Source organism: Pseudophryne corroboree, chromosome 5, assembly GCF_028390025.1.
Source record: "Pseudophryne corroboree isolate aPseCor3 chromosome 5, aPseCor3.hap2, whole genome shotgun sequence".
In the NCBI taxonomy this organism is placed as follows: domain Eukaryota; kingdom Metazoa; phylum Chordata; class Amphibia; order Anura; family Myobatrachidae; genus Pseudophryne; species Pseudophryne corroboree.
In genome coordinates this window covers 764,531,377-764,550,678 of record NC_086448.1, presented here as the reverse complement: position 1 = coordinate 764,550,678, position 19,302 = coordinate 764,531,377, and the positions used below count along the sequence as shown (strand labels likewise).

Below are 19,302 nucleotides of genomic sequence, written 5' to 3'. Positions count from 1 at the left end.
AGGATCAAATTTCCAAAACCACCCGCTGGCGGTGATACAGGGTAGGCAGGAGCAAGTGCTGACATCTGGTCCGGACTGAAGGACCTGCAAACGATTACTGACATGTCGTCTCATGCATATGATTCTGTCACCATTGAAAGAATGGTGGAGGATTATATGAGTGACAGCATCACTGTAGGCATGTCAGAGAGTCCGTACGTATACTGGCAGGAAAAAGAGGCAATTTGGAGGCCCTTGCACAAACTGGCTTTATTTTACCTAAGTTGCCCACCCTCCAGTGTGTACTCCGAAAGAGTGTTTAGTGCAGCCGGTCACCTTGTCAGCGATCGGCGTAGGAGGTTACTTCCAGAAAATGTGGAGAAGATGATGTTCATCAAAATGAATTATAATACATTCCTCCGTGGAGACATTTACCAGCAATTGCCACCAGAAAGTACACGGGGACCTGTGATGGTGGATTCCAGTGGGGACGAATTAATACTCTGTGAGGAGGGGGATGTACACAGTGAAAGGGGTGAGGAATCGGAGGATGAGGAGGAGGTGGACATCTTGCCTCTGTAGAGCCAGTTTGTGCAAGGAGAGATTGATTGCTTCTTTTTTGGTGGGGGCCCAAACCAACCAATCATTTCAGCCACAGTCGTGTGGCAGACCCTGTCGCTGAAATGATGGGTTTGTTAAAGTGTGTATGTCCTGTTTATACAACATAAGGGTGGGTGGGAGGGCCTAAGGACAATTCCATCTTGCACCTCTTTATTTATTTATTATTTGCATCATGTGCTGTTTTGGGACTATTATTTTAAGTGCCATCCTCTTTGACACTGCAGTGCCACTCCTAGATGGGCCAGATGTTTGTGCCGCCCAATTGGGTCGCTTAGCTTAGTCATCCAGCGACCTCGGTGCAAATTTTAGGACTAAAAATAATATTGTGAGGTGTTCAGAATAAACTGGAAATGAGTGGAAATTATGGTTATTGAGGTTAATAATACTATAGGATCAAAATTACCCCCAAATTCTGTGATTTAAGCTGTTTTTGAGGGTTTTTAAAAAAACAAACACCCGAATCCAAAACGCACCCGAATCCGACAAAAAATTCTTAAGGTAAGTTTTGCAAAAACGCGTCCGAATCCAAAACACGACCACGGAACCGAATGCAAAACCAAAACACAAAACCCGAAAAATGTCCGGTGCACATCTCTAATTATAGAATATGTGATCAGGGCTGTCTTTTTGTATAGGCTCAGTGGGCAGTTGCCCAAGAGTCCCAGAAGTATAAGGGCTGATAGATGAGAGTCCCCTTTTACCAGGAGTACCAGATATTTGAAAAGCGGAGATATACAACTTCAAATCAGCGGTCCCCATCCGAGCCTGTTAATTGCTCCTCCAAGCCAGATATCTCGGATTCTGTCTAATTTAGAGTTTTTCTAAGAGTATACTCCAAAATCTGGGACTCTCCTTGTTTCAGTTTCTTGCAGCATCTGGTCTCTGCTCCAGCTCCATCCGACTGGTATGCAGTTTTATATTTTTATTGGTGAATTGCTCTGGCTCCTGAACTCTGATTAGTCCCTCCTTAAAAAAAAAATGTATCCCATTGAAAGCTAAGAAATCTATTTCCAGGAACTGGAGATATCTGCAGTCAAGCAAGCTGCCCTCTCACCGGAAAATGATGACTATTAAGCCCACTGCACTATCCACCCATCCCCTGCACATTAAACACCCCCTTCCACCCTGGAAGTCATGTACCAGGGCCACTTCATTCAGCCCAATGCCCCCTTCTACAGTTCAGTGTTCTCCCTCCCGTCCCATGTCCCACTATCTGTGCACTGAAGGAGTAATTAGCAGAAATGACTGCTCCAGGTCTTACATGCTGAGCAGAAGATAAAACACCCCCTACTGCCAGTGGGACATCAAAGCTGCAGCTGAAAGCACCCCCCACCCCTATTGCTGGAGGACAGACAGGGCCCCCAGTGCATTGCTTTGCCCAGAAGCCTGTACATGATCACTGTTGCAACTGCTCATGTATGAACTGCTTTTTGCCACAAACTGAGCAATTTACAGAACCTTACCAGATTATCCTTCCAACCTAATTCCAACCAGACATCCCAATTCCAACCAGCCATCCCAATCCCAACCACCCATCTCAAGTCCAAGCAGTCTTCTCAATTCCAACCAGCCATCTAATTTCCAACCACCCATCTCAAATCCAAGCAGACATCTCAATTCCAAGCAGCCATCCTAATTCCAAGCAGCCATCCCAATTCCAAGCAGCCATTCCAATTCCAAGCAGCCATCCCAATTCCAAGCAGCTATCCCAATTCCAACCACCCATCCCAATTCCAAGCAGCCATCCCAATTCCAAGCAGCCATCCCAATTCCAAGCAGCCATCCCAATTCCAAGCAGCCACCCCAATTCCAACCACCCATCCCAATTCCAAGCAGCCATTCTAATTCCAAGTACAAAAAGAAGAGTAGGTACAGGTAAGTCACAAGCGCTATAAAAATGATACTTCCTTCTTATGGGGTGGAAGTGATGTGGATGAAATATGAAGGTTTCTTCTTTGTGTTGAATCCTGTCCTTGAATAGGTTCACCAAAGCTCAGTAGAAACATAAAACAAAAATAAAACACATCACAGTGCAGTATGTCCACAACATATGGTGATTAGCATAGGTCCCATAAATGTCTCTTAAAATATGTCCAATAATTAGTGGTTATGTAAAATCTTTATGTTGAAGGATGTAAGCCAGAGAATCCTGGATGGCGTACCATACTCACTCAGTAGGAATGATGAATAAACGTATAAAGGTACCTTTATATGGATTCCACCCTTGGATTAGCATTTCTCCGTTAGTGGTTAAAAATCCCCAAATGATGTTAATATGGGTGTATGGAAGTGCATACCCACACTCACACATAACATGCTGATTCATGCGTATAAAGGTATCTTTAGTTCCCCATACGGTGAGAACATCTAATCAATAGGATATAATCGATAGGATAAGCGTACCCCACCCACAGTGAAATGGACTGCTACATTCACATCAAGTTTTCTTTGTACTTGAGATCAGAATGGTGAAGAAAAAAGCGAAAAGGATTCCATGTCTATAAAAGAAGGGTTACAGTTTATTAAAAATGTTCACAAAAGTTTTAAAAAACATATACATGCATTGAGGGTACGTACTCAGCACAAACACAAAAAATGACCACAGGATGCAAAAATTGGTGTCAGCGTTCTGGACTGCCCACTCACTAGACACCTAGGTGGTCCCAACTGTATTAGCCAATGTTTTTCAATCCTGCTGGATCCTTCCTCAGGTCATACAGAGAGGAACAACTGAAGGGGCTTATATACCCCTATTGATTTAATTACAGGAAGTGATGCCACTTCTGTAACCACATCAGTCGTGATCCCACATCTAGTAAATAAACAGTGTTATCCTTATATTATATATAGTCAATATCATTGTAGCACAAGGATGCTGTAATATGTTTTATAAATCATTAACCTGAAGTAAGGAGCGTAAATAAGCTCAAAAACGCCAACCGGAATTGGGCGCCGCACCAGAAGTGTGCGTGCATTCCACCTCGCGGTTTGCGTTCCAAATACTGGAAGTGAGTCATTCCGGTAATAAAGGAAGCCACAGTATTCAGAAACAGGAGGTGGACGTCACGCTGCATGTGCGTTCCACGCTCCAGGAAGTGACTCTTTCTGTAATAAAATGTAAGCTTGTGGACCACTCCACGGGACCACATTTCACCGCAAGTCCTACTCTATCACATAAACTTTCACATAGATGTTTTAGGGACATGGCTACTGCTGTCTCATAGGGGAAAATGTGCTTAACTGGTTTAACGCTTACCTGCCACACTTATGGCTTTTAAAAGATAAGACAGTCACCAACACAACTACACAAGTGTGCTTACTTGGTTTAAAGCTCACCTGCCAACAGACTACTGGCTTTCAAAGTCAGACAGTCACCAACACACCTAAAAAGCAGCTGACCCAGGTTAAAAGTAAATGAATTTAGGGGTGCAGGAGAGAGAGATATGATCACAAATGGGCCAATTAAAAATTAACCCTATTATACACATAAGGGGATCCACTGCACTCGCCATTCCCAGGAGAGGGGTGCACTCACATACTCCCCACCCCTAGGCTGGGGTGCGGTGGGCTGTGACCACTGAACTCAAATATACATACAGTATACAGAGAACCCTGCTCTCTCCTTGGCAGCTTCATTCACCTTAATGCTTTAATATACATCTGAATAAACAATGGGGTTTTGGTTTATGAATTGTACAATGCATGTAAGCTTGCGGCCCACTCCACGGGACCCCATTTCACTGCAAGTCCTACTCTATCACATAAACTTTCACATAGATTTTTTTTAGGTACCTGGCTACTGCTGTCTCATAGGGGAAAATGTGCCTACCTGGTTTAAAGCTTACCTGCCACACTTATGGCTTTTAAAAGGTTAGACAGTCATCAACACAACTACACACAGTCACCAACACACCTAGGAGTGGGGAATACGTGAGTGCACTCGTCACCTGGGAATGGCGAGTGCGGAGTGCAGTGGATCCTCGTGTGTGTGTGTGTGCAGGCCCGGCGCTACCCGCTCAGCGAAGGGATGCAGTGCAGGGAGGCGCTGGGACGGATAGGCGCTTCCCCTACTCTGCATCCCTTCCCTGCTGCGCCGTCCTGTCCCCCCTGCTGCTGCTGCTGCCACTGCGGTGTCTGTCACTGTGTGACAGGCACTGGCAGCGGGCACCTGCAGCATGAAACGCCTCCTCCTTCCTTTCACCTCATCTCATCTGTGTGAGAGCGCCGTGTTCGGGACAGAAGGGGGCGGAGCTACACGGGACGGCAGGGGGCGTGGCTAAACGGGCCATCCATAAGGGGGCGGAGCTACACGGACCTGGCTGCTGTACAGAGGGAGACTGGATTAGGTAAGTAGAGGGTGAGAGAGAAGTGTGTGTGTGTGTGTGTGTGTGTGTGTATATATGTGTGAATTGTGTGTGTGTGAGGTATGTCTGTGCGCGCGCTCTATGGACGCCACTACTGGGGGGGGCATTACGTATAAGGACGCTATTACTACAGGGGGGCATTACATGTAACAACGCTACTACTGGGGGGGCCATTACGTGTAAGGACGCTACTACTAATGGGGCTGGGGGCATTACGTATAAGGACGATACTACTACTGGGGTACACTACGTATAAGAACGCTACTACTACTGGGGGGGCATTATGTACAAGGACGCTACTATTACCGGGAGGGCATTACGTATAAGGACGCTACTACTTCTGGGGGGTATTACGTATAAGGACACGTCTACTACTGGGGGTGCACTACGTATAAGGACGCTACTACTACTGTGGGTGCATTATGTATAAGAATGCTGCTACTACTACTCGGGGGGCATTATGTATAAGGATGATACTACTATTGGGGGTGCATTATGTAAAAGGATGCTACTACTACTGGGGTGCATTACATATAAGGACGCTACTACTACGGGTGGGGCATTACGTATAAGGACGCTACTACTAAGGGTGGGGCATTACGTATAAGATTAATAAGATTGTGCTACATTGTGGCGTAATTTTACTACTGTGTGGCCATGCCCCTTACTTGTGAGACCACACCCCTTTTCCCGGCGGGCGCCAAATGAATATGGGAGGGCGCAAATTTAAAGTTTGCAGGGGGGCGCCGAACACCCTAGCACCGGCCCTGTGTGTGTGTGTATATATATATATATATATATGTATATTTATATATATATATATATATATACACACACACACACACACACACACACACACACACTGTATATAGATTTATATATATATATATATCATTAAGAGTTTATGTGTGAATTATCTCAGATGCATCTTACATTTACTTACACATTGAACTACTCCTTTTTATGCAAGGACCTTTCATTGAAATAAACAGCTGAACTATATAGCATAATACAATCTAAGCACATACCTGTATGTACATATTGTGTAGTAAACTGGTGCATGTGCTTCTTTATACACTCTTCTAGCTGCAGCTACATTCTCTAGTGAGAGTTACCTCAGACCATTTCATTCTCTTTCCTATTGCTATAGTTTTTCAGAGCAGTCGACAAGCTCCTATATATCCACCACACTTAAGGCTTTGAAGGTAATCTTACAGATTTTTTTTCCAGATGGCCCACGGATTACTGGATTAGACGTCTTTATGAATGACATAGGGATCTGTAGCATGATCTGGGCTCCAAGATTGGGTTGGGAATTCAACAATATAACTATTTATCTGCTAAGAAAACAGCTGGGTGAGTGCACTGCATCCTGTGTATATCCGAGTTCCTAAACCCCAACAATGAAAAGGACAACTTTACCTTTCTCTGTAATGGAATAGACAATGTAATGTAATAAAAGTAACGGAATAGGATTTTTGTGTCTTAATGCTTGGTATATCTTAAATAAAAATAGTTACTTTATATATAATCTGCAATGTCATAGTGGAGGATTGCTGGAGTCAAATACATTCTTCTTTATTAACTGGCTGTAAGTTGCCTACATGTGCACTAACTTTGTTTATTTTTATTTTCCATTGTTTGTATTTGATCTCAATATTAAGATATAAGGGTATCATTATATTTGTAATTGCACCGCTTTAATTATTTTTGCAAAGGTGTTAGCAAATAATTAAAAGGATGAGACATAATAAGAGATTACCTAACAAGTAAGGGGACAGATCACTTAGGATTGCAGGTACAGTATGTGGAGAGAGGTAAAACATAGACTGAAGTCTGAGCAAGATAAAGGTATCCGATATCAGGTAACAAGCCTAAGGTCATGGCTGGCAGCAAAAAAAGAGACAGATAAAGCAGAGTTAAAAAAAAATATTGGTTAATGAAACACACCAATCAGGGAGCTCTAATTGGTCATGTGGTGCATACATACCCACGTATTTGTGTGCATCTTAGAAGACCGGTCGGCCAACAAATGTAGCAAGTATGTATTTAGGCTTATTCAGAGAACTATTTTATTTTTCATCTGCAATATGATCCTGCAATAAAAAAAGCCATCATGTTAATCTAATTGAGCGTTTATTGAGGCTAGGGCTATACCAAAGGTGACTGTAAGGCTACACCAAGTTAGTTTGGTTGTCATTGGTGATCATCTGAAGGAAAATGGATTATTGATCGTATTGCTGCAAACAAAACAAATCTGCTATTGGCAGTAATACCATTCTTTGTTTTATAAAGACCTCTTCCAAGAGATTTAAAGAACAAACACAACAGGGTATTGTTAAAAGAAGTTGTTGCAGTAATGGGAACAAAGTAGAAAATGCAGAGGATATGATTAGCCAGGTAAAAGAGAACAGGTCAGAACAGAACGATATTTTGTATAGCAACTTGTGTCGCTTGCACTTCTTCGTAGGGCTTTCACTCCTGCTAGGACCTGAGATATTGTCCATGTGTAACAAAATAAACAATGACCTGTGTCAGAATTTGGACAATAAAGACTCCAAATTTTCATTATCATCTAAAATGCCAACTTGAACAAGCCAGTCCATAATGTTATGGGGCCTATCCAATTAGGCACTGGGTTTACGCGGGAAAAGTTCCAGGCTTCATACCAAGAGCTATACAATTATTCTACATTTTCCCCGCGCAGGAAACTCTTGTGCAATGCACGGTAATCCATATGTTAAATCCAAGAGGGTGCATTTTAATGCAGACTTTCCTTGCAGCTCCTGTGGCTGAGAGGAAAAGTGCAACCTTAGGGGTTTAACTCACCAGAGATAAAAGACCTTATTGAATTGGATATGCCACTATGGGTTATATTCAGTTGAGGTCAGATCCATTCCAACATGCATTTGTCGGAATGGATCCGACAAGGGCTATTCATTGCCCATCTCAATTCGACTTTAAAAAAGTCGAATTGAGATGAGGGACCGGAGAGGGGAGACGGGGAACAGCCGCAGGCAGACAGGAGGGACAGCAGTGCTGCAGGAGGATGTGGTACAGCCGCCAGACCTCATGGCAGCATCCACCGGGTTCCAGCAAGCGGGACCTCACTTGCTGGAGCCGGGTGGACGATGCCGTGTGTGGCGGCTGTGCCACATCCTCCTGCAGTGCTGTGCTGTAGCGCAGCTGTCCCCCGTCTGCCCGCGGCTCTCCCCTCTCCGGTCCCTCATCTCATGACACTCATCTCAGTTCGACTTTTTTTAAGTCAAACTGAGATGGTCGGAAATGGGGCCAAAACCTGTCGAATTTGGCCCCATTTCCCTCAGAAGCACGTGAATCGGCAGCTATACCGCCGATGCACATACTATTCTACAAGTCGAATTCCCCGACTTGTCGAATAAAAAAGCTGGGGACTGAATAGGTCGGAACCCCTTCCGACCAGAAAAAGTCGAAAACTGCCGTCTTTTCGACAAGACGGCAGTTTCAACCTTAATTGAATATACCCCTATGAGTTGGCAGCACCGGGGTCGGTGACGCCTCTGCCCCTACGGGGTAAATTTACTGAAGCTTCTAAGACAGAGATTTGGTGATGTTGCACATAGCAACCAGTCAGATGCTGTCTATAATTTCCTAAAAGGCAATAGAGAAATTATAGTATCTGATGCGATGGCCATGTAGCTACACTCAGGAGCTGATGCAGAGCTGATGCAGAGCTGAATGCATGCCCATTCGCAGAGCATAACTTACATGTTTATGCTCTGAGCATGCTCTGGAACAGGACGTATGGACAACGCATTTCAGTCCCATGTACATCTGCGACTGAGGGGCGTAACTGAGAGGGTCATTCAGATCTGATCGCTAATGGGCGTTTTTGCTCTGGCCCCGATCAGCCTGATGTGATCGCACTGTAGAAGTATGTCCTGGGCTGTGCAGAGACTGCACACACAGATTTTAGTAGCTCGGCGTACACATGCAATCGCACACTTGTACAGTGAATTTACACTCGCCCTGTAGGCGGCGACTATCTGATCGCAGGACAGCAAAAATCGCTGCCCAGCGATCAGATCTGAATGACCCTCCGAGTTGCAACAGGGCATTCTCACATAGGCAACGTTCAGTGAGGACATGGCGGAATTTTGGGCTATATTGAATTGTCCAGAAGAATAAATACAGGTGCATCCTCATACACCGATCCTTTTTGCAAGTGTGCGATCGCATGTGTATGTAACAGGTAAGTATAGGTGGGAAGGTCAGTGCAGATGTCAGTGGACGTACCTGGATTCTTCACCCGGGATCACTTCCTGGACCGGATCTCACTGCTGGAACCCTGTGCAGAGGGACGAGGAACCCCAACCCTGAAGGACCCAACACACATTAGGACGGTGACATACGATTTATTATTTGGGAATAAAGAAGAATAATCATCATTGTAACTTTAATTGGCAGTTAGTGATTAAAACAGTATTCACCTTTACAGCACAATAAAATAATTCAGCATACATTGGACATAGACAGTGCAATGATATTCAAAGTAGGAATCAAATTGGACAGTAGGTGGCAATGTAACGTCATCGAAAACTCAAAGTCAGTTTTTACTAATACCGGTTTTAGTTAGAAATGCAACCTCCCAATCTAGGATAAGTCACTTAAGTTCCGTAGTAAAGTGTGCTTTCCTGAGTAGTCTTACTAATAGGGTGTAAACTGATTGCAACAGTTAGTCACAGAGACATAGTAAAGCACATTTACCATTCAGTTACTATGCAGAATATAGCATGGAGGCACTGGAGTAGCTGCAGAGATAATGAGCAGGTTTACAGTAGGGATGATAAAATTCCTCACAGTAAAGTCAGTCTCCTGATTTCTTGCGATGTCCTTGCACATTTCCCAGGTGACAGTCTATAAAATAGCATCAGCATGCAGTATATCCTCCCTCCTAAGCTATAGCATATAGTAGTAGGTGTACAGCCCAGATAAGCTTAGCAGATGACTAACATGCAGCCAACAATAGCATTCAATGAGGGTGCAAGTAAAATTAAAGCAGTTTCCAGTCAAAGTAGTATGGGTTAAGCACAGCTGGCAGTTGCAGTCTATATTAGTACCTGAAGCTCAGAATAGCTAGGTTGTGCTAGCAGCACAGTTCAGCGTTACATGCAAGGTGCAAGGAGATGGCAGGCAAGGTGTAAATAAAACTGACAGAGATGAGCTGTGGAGGGTCTGAAGTACACAAAGGGTCCTCACTTGCCTGACACACTGTCATGGGTTAATGTCACTGAGGCAGTTTAGAGTTTCTTGTGCTATCTGATGCCCGCCTTTCCTGAGGTACATTATAACCAAAAGGGTTTGTGTGGCATTAAGTGGGCTCCCCTGTTGAAAGGTACAATATTTGATACTGTCCGGTACTCTTAATAGCTGTGACTGCCAAGTAAAGGGAAGAGCGTCTCTCTATCTCATCTCTCTCATCTGACCCCTATTCAGCTGTGTATGCGGAGCTGGGTGACTCTGGGTTTCTAACTGAGGGCATTATCTGGAGTGTCTGTGCATCAGAGGTAGGTACCTGCTATCAGCGGACCCGCTCCCCACTATCACCTGAGACCTCTCCCGGCAGCTTCTCTCCGTGTTGGGCAGGCTGGTGTCACTGTAGCGGCTGCGGCTCTCACAGCACTCTCTCTCTCTCTCTCTTACTGTGCAGCTCTGTCCCCAGTGGCGGCTCCTCACAATGGCGAACAGACTGGTGGCGGCGGTGGATCCCCAGCTCGGGTTACGGCTGCAGTGGGCGGCTCTCACAGCTCTCATCAGCGGGTCTCTGCTCCACCAGCGCGCTTCTCACAGCAGTCTCCTCAGCGGCGGCACCTCTCTCCACAGCGAGTGTCCTCACCAACACACACACTGGCGCGAACCCCTCCTCCTCTTTCTCCCCCTTTTCTCCCCTTCTGCCACAGCCAATCAAAACTCTGTCAGACTTTTTGCTCCCTCCTCCATTATAAGTAAGTCCAAGGGTCCTAGTTCCCGACTGCACACTGGTCCTGCTGATGTCTCCCAGGCAACCGCAGGAGGGGGTGTTAACCCCTTCAGCTCTAACAGGATGGGTAGCAATTGAAGCTCAGCAAGGGAAAAATTAGGGGACCTTACTCATGTCTTATCCAATCTGACAGTTACCTGCACTGTACATCCTTTGCAGTATAAAGGGGAATCCAGTTCAGAGTGTCACATGTACGCCGTGCGAAAAGGTCCCTCAGTCAGCGGACAGCTGCAAATCCGTTACCACCACACTCCCCATCAAATGGTTTTTCCACTGTGTGCAGTGTGTGCGCAGCCCAGGACTTACTCCTACAGTGCGACAAGAACAGGCTGATCAGGGCTGGAGCTGACGTCACAGACCTTCCATGAAAACGCTTGGGAACGCGTGCACTTTCCCTGACACTCCCAGAAAATGGTCAGTTACCACCCACAGCCTCTTCCTGTCAATCAGCTTGTGAATGGCTGTGCTGGGGCCTTTAGTCGCAAGGTCTGTAGCACGCCAATCAGGGTTATTTAAGGATAACTTTATGTGGACACATCTGCATACCTGTTCTCCTATGTACTTTTTGCACCAAAGGATAGAGCTGGTGCCAGTATACACTGATGGACAAGTTTCAAACTAAATGAACAGGGGTGGTATCTCGCAAACATGCATACAGTCAGCATACAGGTGAAGAAACACATTTAGTTCCGTGCACGCAGTGTTAACGCCGACTTGCATTCAGCTGAACCGAAGGGGGGTAAGAGCATTTTTAAGTCTACAGATATGTGACATTTCTTTGCCTTTACTAATCGGCTTCTTTACATTTCACGCAATGTGAACTGGTTCAATCCGTTTAAGTAAATTGTAAAGTGGTCTGTGTGCAAATCACCACAAGACTCTGGAGAACTGCAGAAGTGTGTCTTTACTACCTGCATCATGTTAAATAATGGCTGCAGAGACACTTTCTGAATAACAAGTGTAGCGCAGTAATGCAGCTTCCTGCCCTCCATATTAAAGCAACTAGTGATGAGCGGTTTCGGTTCCTCGGAAACCGAACCCCCCCGAACTTCACCCATTTTACACGGGTCCGAGGCATACTCGGATTCTCCCATATGGCTCGGTTAACGTCATCATCCCGCTGTCGGATTCTCGCGAGATTCGGATTCTATATAAGCAGCCGCGCGTCGCCGCCATTTTCACTCGTGCATTGGAAATGTTAGGGAGAGGACGTGGCTGGCGTCCTCTCCATTTATTAATGTTGATGCAAATATTTGTGCTTATTGCTTAATTGTGGGGACTGGGGACCAGCAGTATTATATAGGAGGAGTACAGTGCAGAGTTTTGCTGATCAGTGACCACCAGTTTTATCCGTTCTCTGTCTGAAAAACGCTACATATCTGTGCTCAGTGTGCTGCATATATCTGTGCTCACACTGCTTAATTGTGGGGACTGGGGAGCAGCAGTATTATATAGGAGGAGTACAGTGCAGAGTTTTGCTGACCAGTGACCACCAGTATTATACGTTGTCTGCCTGAAAAACGCTCCATATCTGTGCTCAGTGTGCTGCATATATCTGTGCTCACACTGCTTTATTGTGGGGACTGGGGAGTAGCAGTATTATATAGGAGGAGTACAGTGCAGAGTTTTGCTGACCAGTGACCCCAGTATTATACGTTGTCTGCCTGAAAAACGCTCCATATCTGTGCTCAGTGTGCTGCATATATCTGTGCTCACACTGCTTTATTGTGGGGACTGGGGACCAGCAGTATTACATAGGAGGAGTACAGTGCAGAGTTTTGCTGACAGTGACCACCAGTATATATAGCAGTACGGTATGGAAGGCCACTGCTCTACCTACCTCTGTGTCGTCAAGTATACTATCCATCTAGATTCTATACCTGTGGTGCATTTTAGTTTTGCAGTTTGCTGACAGTGACCACCAGTATATATAGCAGTACGGTACGGAAGGCCACTGCTCTACCTACCTCTGTGTCGTCAAGTATACTATCCATCTAGATTCTATACCTGTGGTGCATTTTAGTTTTGCAGTTTGCTGACAGTGACCACCAGTATATACAGCAGTACGGTACGGAAGGCCACTGCTCTACCTACCTCTGTGTCGTCAAGTATACTATCCATCCATACCTGTGGTGCATTTCAGTTGTGCGCAGTATATATAGTAGTAGGCCATTGCTATTGATACTGGCATATAATTCCACACATTAAAAAATGGAGAACAAAAATGTGGAGGTTAAAATAGAGAAAGATCAAGATCCACTTCCACCTCGTGCTGAAGCTGCTGCCACTAGTCATGGCCGAGACGATGAAATGCCATCAACGTTGTCTGCCAAGGCCGATGCCCAATGTCACAGTAGAGAGCATGTAAAATCCAAAAAACAAAAGTTCAGTAAAATGACAAAAAAATCAAAATTGAAAGCGTCTGATGAGAAGCGTAAACTTGCCAATATGCCATTTACGGCACGGAGTGGCAAGGAACGGCTGAGGCCCTGGCCTATGTTCATGGCTAGTGGTTCAGATTCACATGAGGATGGAAGCACTCATCCTCTCGCTAGAAAACTGCAGTGTCACTCCTAGATGGGCCAGGTGTTTGTGTCGGCCACTTGTGTCGCTTAGCTTAGTCACACAGCGACCTTGGTGCGCCTCTTTTTTTCTTTGCATCATGTGCTGTTTGGGGACTATTTTTTTGAAGTGCCATCCTGCCTGACACTGCAGTGCCACTCCGAGATGGACCAGGTGTTTGTGTCGGCCACTTGTGTCGCTAAGCTTAGTCACACAGCGACCTTGGTGCGCCTCTTTTTTTCTTTGCATCATGTGCTGTTTGGGGACTATTTTTTTGAAGTGCCATCCTGCCTGACACTGCAGTGCCACTCCTAGATGGGCCAGGTGTTTGTGTCGGCCACTTGTGTCGCTTAGCTTAGTCACACAGCGACCTTGGTGCGCCTCTTTTTTTCTTTGCATCATGTGCTGTTTGGGGACTATTTTTTTGAAGTGCCATCCTGCCTGACACTGCAGTGCCACTCCTAGATGGGCCAGGTGTTTGTGTCGGCCACTTGTGTCGCTTAGCTTAGTCACACAGCGACCTTGGTGCGCCTCTTTTTTTCTTTGCATCATGTGCTGTTTGGGGACTATTTTTTTGAAGTGCCATCCTGCCTGACACTGCAGTGCCACTTCTAGATGGGCCAGGTGTTTGTGTCGGCCACTTGTGTCGCTTAGCTTAGTCACACAGTGACCTTGGTGCGCCTCATTTTTTCTTTGCATCATGTGCTGTTTGGGGACTATTTTTTGAAGTGCCATCCTGTCTGACACTGCAGTGCCACTCCTAGATGGGCCAGGTGTTTGTGTCGGCCACTTGGGTCACTTAGCTTAGTCACACAGCTACCTCAGTGCGCCTCTTTTTTTCTTTGCATCATGTGCTGTTTGGGGACTATTTTTTTGAAGTGCCATCCTGTCTGACACTGCAGTGCCACTCCTAGATGGGCCAGGTGTTTGTGCCGGCCACTTGTGTCGCTTAGCTTAGTCACACAGCGACCTTGGTGCACCTCTTTTTTTCTTTGCATCATGTGCTGTTTGGGGACTATTTTTTTGAAGTGCCATCCTGCCTGACACTGCAGTGCCACTTCTAGATTGGCCAGGTGTTTGTGTCGGCCACTTGTGTCGCTTAGCTTAGTCACACAGTGACCTTGGTGCGCCTCATTTTTTCTTTGCATCATGTGCTGTTTGGGGACTATTTTTTGAAGTGCCATCCTGTCTGACACTGCAGTGCCACTCCTAGATGGGCCAGGTGTTTGTGTCGGCCACTTGGGTCGCTTAGCTTAGTCACACAGCTACCTCATTGCGCCTCTTTTTTTCTTTGCATCATGTGCTGTTTGGGGACTATTTTTTTGAAGTGCCATCCTGTCTGACACTGCAGTGCCACTCCTAGATGGGCCAGGTGTTTGTGCCGGCCACTTGTGTCGCTTAGCTTAGTCACACAGTGACCTTGGTGCGCCTCTTTTTTTCTTTGCATCATGTGCTGTTTGGGGACTATGTTTTTGAAGTGCCACCCTGCCTGACACTGCAGTGCCACTTCTAGATTGGCCAGGTGTTTGTGTCGGCCACTTGTGTCGCTTAGCTTAGTCACACAGTGACCTTGGTGCGCCTCATTTTTTCTTTGCATCATGTGATGTTTGGGGACTATTTTTTGAAGTGCCATCCTGTCTGACACTGCAGTGCCACTCCTAGATGGGCCAGGTGTTTGTGTCGGCCACTTGGGTCGCTTAGCTTAGTCACACAGCTACCTCATTACGCCTCTTTTTTTCTTTGCATCATGTGCTGTTTGGGGACTATTTTTTTGAAGTGCCATCCTGCCTGACACTGCAGTGCCACTCCTAGATGGGCCAGGTGTTTGTGTCGGCCACTTGTGTCGCTTAGCTTTGCCATCCAGCGACCTCGGTGCAAATTTTAGGACTAAAAATAATATTGTGAGGTGTGAGGTGTTCAGAATAGACTAAAAATGAGTGTAAATTATGTTTATTGAGGTTAATAATACTATGGGATCAAAATGACCCCCAAATTCTATGATTTAAGCTGTTTTTGAGGGTTTTTTGTAAAAAAACACCCGAATCCAAAACACACCCGAATCCGACAAAAAATTTTCAGGGAGGTTTTGCCAAAATGCGTCCGAATCCAAAACACGGCCGCGGAACCGAATCCAAAACCCAAACACAAAACCCGAAAAATTTCCGGTGCACATCACTAAAAGCAACACAACCTACATCTACAGAAATTCTCTAACACACAAGTCTGTGCAATCAAACAATGCCGCATGACATATCAGCAAGTTTTGGCCTTATTTCACAATAAGGAACTGTTTTATGAATGACAAATGAGTGAAGTGGAAGACATTGGGGAACTTCTCCAAATATATGAGGAAGAAGGGAATACATCACATGTATAATTAGCACTGGAATCCTCTGGGAGAGGATGTCTAAATTTAGATATTACCAACATCAATCACAAAGAAACAGGAGCATATGACAATTCCCCTGAAGGAGATATTGAAATAGAATAGATCCATGTTAATATAGACACCAACACTATTCAATATAATCATGATTTGCTAGTGTCGCATACTGAAAAAACAATAATTACAAATCTAAGTTAAGACAATACTTCCAACAGACTAGACCCTCAAAGAGAAAAGTTAAGGAGAGACTAGATAAGGAAACACAAATAGTTTGCAAGAGAAAAAAAATCTAAATTTAAACCCCCTGATCAGTTAATAGACTACACTGAACAAGATTTTTCAGTTGGAGCAACCAAACATTAACCAAGGTACCAATTAATTAAGGTACAGGCTTTGCAAATAAATACATACATAAATAAATAAATAAATAAATAAATAAATAAATAAATAACAAAGGTTAAAAATTTGTACCCAACAGCAAGTTGAATAAATTCAACATTTTTATAGCTCTTATAAATTCATAAAAAACTCCAGTCCAGAATTTTATCACTGGCTTGTCCACAGAAATGACAATATACTGTATAAGCACATTTCAAGGGCCTGGTGAACAGAGATATAGAGAAGATGGATACAAATAAAAACAAAAGACAAATTAACCCATTGACAAATGCAGGATTTCAAGAGGGGAGTGGAAAGGGCGGGGGAGGGCTTCGGGGTCCTAAGGCAATACACAATCTTCCAGTGCGCAGAACATTGGTCAAGTGCAGGGGAGTCTGGGGGAGCGTTAGAAGAACCTAGTAAAGACCCTGGACGTTAATGTTAACAATGGTCTTTTTATAGACTGGACACTATATGGAATACAGTATTAATATTTAACACTATAGATTGTCTATAGTATAGACTGTATCAAACATTTAAATAAAATAAATAAGTGGTTCGGAAAAGTTAAACATATAATAATAAATAAACGTACAAACATAATAGAACCAGTACTGCACTTTCTAAGCACATATTCTCCCACCTCATGGTAAGGCTCCTGTCTCTTCTTCCTGGTAGCTACTCTCTGATCCAGTTCATTGATTGAGGACTCAGATCCACACACACAGCATACGTGGTAAAAGAAGCTGTTATGACTGTGCAGTAGTTCTGCTCTGTCTCTTAAACTGCATGATGTGGCTGTAGCTCTTGTAATTGTATTATATACTACAGGTTGAGTATCCCATATCCAAATATTCCGAAATACGGAATATTCCGAAATACGGAATTTTTTGAGTGAGAGTGAGATAGTGAAATCTTTGTTTTCTGATGGCTCAATGTACACAAACTTTGTTTAATACACAAAGTTATTAAAAATATTGTATTAAATGGCATTCAGGCTGTGTGTATAAGGTGTATATGACCATAAATGAATTGTGTGAATGTACACACACTTTGTTTAATGCACAAAGTTATAAAAAATATTGGCTAAAATTACCTTCAGGCTGTGTGTATAAGGCGTATATGTAACATAAATGCATTCTGTGCTTAGACTTAGGTCCCATCACCATGATATCTCATTATGGTATGCAATTATTCCAAAATACGGAAAAATCCGATATCCAAAATACCTCTGGTCCCAAGCATTTTGGATAAGGGATACTCAACCTGTATTACTATTTTCATAATATGAGCCACTTGTCAAGAGGAGCACAACATTATCTCATATACAATCACATTTCATGAATAACTGAATATCCCAATGCAAATTTTAAATCTTAGCTTGATTCATAATTGGGAATTGGTTTGGAAACTGTCATTATTAGATACCAATGTGTTTAAATATATGTCAACCCACCATGGAGACCAGTTGTGTCCGACACTAGCTACCTCACAGTCAATCTTTCTAAATATATCGATTTTTCTTTCCAAATATTCTGTATGCACAAATGCAAACATCCTATGTTACAGACAGGGAAATATAACACACATGAGAGAATTATGTATAGAGAAAGGACTACTGCTCGTGACATCATGTTATTATTATACACCATGGACTGGATTGTTATAGAGCAGAATATCTCTTTAACCAGTACAGCATAATACTACCACAACAAAGGGATTTTGTAACTAAAATAAATGAGGCCAATTAAGACATACCTGGAGAAATTGCTCTATGGTATGTGTTTACTAAAGGTCGATTTCCATCAATTTTTATCTATTTAAAATTGATGGAAATTTAGTGATGTTATGTTTCCAGGGCTAAAACACACATTTACTAAAATGTAAAAATTAATATTAAAAAATTATTTGTTAGTAAATGTGTGTTTTAGCAATGGAATGCAACTTCCATTGGTTTGAAATATATTATATATATTTAGATAAAGATAATTTTAAAAAATTGATCTTTAGTAAATCTACCCCTAAGTTTAAGAATTAGAATTTATAAACTAGCTGGAGAGGCCAAATTTTGGATACCTACTTGGCACAGTCCTATAATGTCAAACAGGAACATCAAACATTATTTGTGATTGTACAATACACTTTGTTCTTACGTCTGAAGGGAAATATAAGATTTACGATATACAAGCTTATGACCTTGTTCATGTAGGTTTAATACAAAAAGGGGCCTGGATGTGTGTGGTGACACTGAGGGTTAAGGTTTGGCTGCTTTAGGGGAAGTTAAGGCTTAGACACTAGTGGGAGTGCGAAAGGTCAGGGCCGGACTGCCCATCTGGCACTTCTGGCAAATGCCAGAAGGTCCGATGGACTGGTGGGCCTGTCCTGTCACACACAGAGAGACGAGAAGGGTGCTCGCAGTGCAGCCTCTGGCTCCCTGATCTGGCCGCTCCCCAGTCCGTTTCCTTGGAAATGGAGGTGTGCCGTGAGTCCATGCCTCCTGACTCACGAGTTGCCCCATCATTAGTGTCAGCGCACCCCCTTTTGCGGCGTACGTACGCCTGTCATGTGCGCGAGAGCGCACGTAAATGCTAGAGCCGATTTTGGCCACCAGTCCGTCGCTGGTTAAGTTAAGGATTAGCAATATTCACTGCAAATACAGCCAGAAATCACCATTGCCTGTAAAACACAGTTGGAGCCGACAGACCCACCGACTCAGGAAAGTCACCCTTGGAACACCAGGAACGGGATGACATTCTAATTGTGTTGACATTTCATCAGTGATTTTCAATGTTGACATTATAACCATGCCAAAATGATGTCACCTTTATGAATACTGACATGATGAATGTTGACAAAGTATACTAAACCGCCTCTGATCCACACCTTTTAAGGATAAACGCTAGCACTAATCTGTCAAAGTCAAACATGACTTCGATGAAATGCAAAGGATAAACTGCAGTCAACTGGACACAAAGAGGACACCGATCCAGAAA

The 19,302-nt window shown here is 44.0% G+C and overlaps 1 long non-coding RNA gene across 1 annotated transcript in view; it reads left to right on the top strand.

Moving 5' to 3' along the window:
* LOC134929424 (uncharacterized) overlaps nt 1-6,373 on the top strand; it is a 299,479-nt gene extending 293,106 nt beyond the window's left edge. Inside the window, exon 3 of the long non-coding RNA XR_010178558.1 lies at nt 6,195-6,373. This is a non-coding gene — a long non-coding RNA (uncharacterized LOC134929424). The remainder of the gene's footprint in view (nt 1-6,194) is intronic.
* The last annotated feature ends 12,929 nt before the right edge of the window (nt 6,374-19,302 follow it).